Genomic DNA, 3548 nt, shown 5'->3' on the forward strand with positions numbered 1-3548 from the left:
GACAAAACAAGGCAGTAAAAAGTCACAACAAAAATAAAAGCAAATAGTAAAAATAAAAGAAAATACTAAGACAATGGAACTGCATAATTTATTCATAAGTTATTCATGTTGCAATGCATGCTGGGAGCCATGGATGAGTTATGATTGGTGCACCCAGAATGCAATGCAACATGAATCTGTCTGATGAACGTCACCATTGTTGGATTCATATGCTGATTCTTGATGTCTGCGTGTCTAAACTGTACAGATGTTCTAAACTGGTGTGCAAAGAGTTTTTTAAAGCTCTTCATATTATTTCATTAAAATGCAGTTCAATCAACTTACACTGTATTACACATTACCACTGGCGACATCCGTGAATCTGGCTACTATATGACAACAATGTCATTATCAAAGAAATGAACAACATAATCTGAACACATTTTCTCTTGGTTTTTCTTGCCATAACAAATGTGTTTCATAAACACAGTTACAGCAACCAGAGAAAAACTAATGTTAAAAATTCAAGGGTCAAGAGCCCAACTAAAGCAAATGCTTATCTCCACAACGGTGTCTTCAAATGTTAATCATTTCAATAAACATTAACATCTAAATCTCTGTTAATTCTTAATAAGACATTTTTAGACGCATGACAAACAAAAAGTCAAACTGGTTAGTAATGTGTGAAGCTGGTGATGCTGTTTGTGTAGTTGTTTAATCATCTTCTGCGAGATCTTGAGAGATTTAATGTCTTTTATTTCAGTTGATTTCATCTAAGACTGTGGCTGAAGTCAGTTGTAGTTCTTGTGTTTCTCTTTTCTTCAGTGATTCTGCTTGTTAACAGCAGCTGTTCATTACTAATGATCAATCAGCACTTAATTAATCACATAATTATCTCTTTAACTTTAACACTGCTTCAGTGTTACTTTAACACTCTTTTATAGTGGGACCATATAAGGTATCAATTCCAGCTACTTTATGGTATGCACCTGCGAGTGTGAACTTTGTCAAAAGTTTAGGCAAAAGTTTGGTGACTGGTCAAAGGATGTGAACCCTATTGAACCTTTTTAATGACAAACATCTGGTGCTTGTTAGGTTAAGAAGAAAATATTTTTCTAAGAAAAACAGGAATGTTAATAATGTGGATGTAATTTCACAGATGTTCAGGATGGTCTTAGATCAGGGGTGCCCAAACTCGGTCCTGGAGGGCCGGTGTCCTGCAGAGTTTAGCTCCAACTTGCCTCAACACACCTGCCGGGAAGTTTCTAGCATGCCTAGTAAGAGCTTGATTAGCTGGTTCAGGTGTGTTTGATTAGGGTTGAAGCTAAACTCTGCAGGACACCGGCCCTCCAGGACCGAGTTTGGGCACCCCTGTCTTAGATAGATAGAGAAAAGACAATAACAACAAAGTGAAATAAATAGGGCAGGTCAGGGGTGATTGTTTTTAACAAGGCAGTCTATGCTGTAGGAAAATTTGTTTAATTTTACTTCATTTTAGTTAAATTTGTTATCTTTATTCACTCAGATTGTTGTCATGTTTAAAACATACACACACACACGCACGCACGCACACACAAGCATTTATGAGGTATACCTAATGCAAACAAGAGAATAGATGTCTTTGATTTTTCCAACGTGAGACTTATATCAGACCTACTTCAAACGCGAATGGTTTACAATACAGCGGGTGAGATCGATAAACAGATATCTGAGCTTTGATTTTCGGCTGTTAAAAACCCCATTGCGTTCAAACACGCGTAGATAAGGATGTATCTACCCCGCAAGATGAAAGTCTATGTCTACGCACTAGGATATGTAATAAAGACCAGACAGTCTCTGATGTAGATCGCTGCGCTATCACCCCAGTTAAGTTGTAAAAGAAAAAAGAAAATCTAAAAATGTTTCATCCTGTCAGTGCAACACAGCAGGTTTTGTTTAAATTTATAACAAAAGTCGGAATCTGAATAAATATATGGTAGACGCTGATGATAATGAGAGATAAATATAAAATCAGGGGCGGACTTACCCATTAGGCAAAGGTGGCCGATCGCCTTGGGCCCCCAAAAGCCAAGGGCCCCCTAAAATGCTTTTCATATAGGAGATGCGCATTAAGCGCTGACATGTGAACGGTTGCTGATTACGGTGTTTATTACCACGACAACCGTCCGAGTCTGTGGCGCCTGCAGGTGTACGGCTGTACACACTGTGCATACCATGAGCGCTCAGACTGATCTGAGATTTGCCCCGCAAAACATTTCAGCAGTTATTATAGGCCTGTGTGTCCCGTATGTCGAGTGAACCAGCCATGCCATTAATTATAAATTTTTCAGTCTTTTGCATGCCAAAGTCAATTTCTGCATAGCAATATATTACACCAAATAGAAGCAGAAAATCGTGCTATATGCATTTTCATGAGATGGGGTCAGCCTACAACAATTTGTTGGCTATTTTACAAATGGGAATACAACGAATTCATGACATTGTTTACATTCAAGCAACCCATAACATTTATAGTGAAAAGTACGTTAAAAGCATCTGGAATGCAATAAAGTAATTTTAAAGCTGTTATTAAAGCATTTGCTGCATGGATAAAAAAAAAAGGCTAATAAATAATTCACATATCATACAAATTTGCATTGCAGCAAATCCTTAAAATTTTAAGGTATTCAGAACCGAGCAACATAAAAATCAGAAAATATAAGCAGCTATAGGCTACAATTATAGGACAAAGTTTTACATATGATAATTTGTGTCTTATTATTTAATTGTACGGAATTATAAAATAAACCGCAAATTATAATCAGGCCTGTTTTAGGCTTTTCCTTATTTTTATATTTTAGACATCCATATGGTGAAGAAAAAAATGACTCGCCATCTCCAGATTACATAATGAAAGAGTTTCTATTTTCGGTTTGAATTATTTCGTTTTAAAGTAGTAATTTAAAGGTTTCTATATAATTTTAATCATGTCTGTGAGGCAATTCTCTGAGTTTAGGTTCATCATTGTGAAGCGCTCTTGTTCAAGCCCGAGACGGCAGAAAGCGTTTGTTTTCTTTATTTTATAAAAGCACAACGTTTTGTTGATATTGTGAGTGCACACAAATAAAACTAGACCCTTTACAGTTTAGAATGATGTATTACTCTTACCTTTATGAGAAAAAATGACTGTGTATTTTAAGTTGTTTCCACTGTTAGAAAAAAATGCAAGTGATCCGCTGGTGCCTCCATGTCCTGCAGAGCGTGCTTTAGCTTCCACTCTCTGCACAAACTATTGGATATGCATCTAACAGCGCACATTTATATAGGTTAAACATTTAAACTAACATTGTGATATGCTTGAACTGTTTTATATCTATAGATTTTATTTTAGGCAAGTCGTGATGATTTGAGAAGGCTAAATTGATCAACCATAGGCTATGATCAGCTCACTGTCTGCTGCTGGCCGTTACTTAAAAAAAAAAAACATTCAAAATACAAAAAAACTTACATTTAACTAACAAAAAATGCTCCAAATGTTTTTCTAAATGTAACTGAGGCCAACGAGTAGGTGCTGTGCACGTAAACCTCAC

The sequence above is a fragment of the Sinocyclocheilus anshuiensis genome, unplaced genomic scaffold, assembly GCF_001515605.1.
Source record: "Sinocyclocheilus anshuiensis isolate Anshui unplaced genomic scaffold, SAMN03320099.WGS_v1.1 scaffold1839, whole genome shotgun sequence".
Taxonomy (NCBI): Eukaryota; Metazoa; Chordata; class Actinopteri; order Cypriniformes; family Cyprinidae; genus Sinocyclocheilus; species Sinocyclocheilus anshuiensis.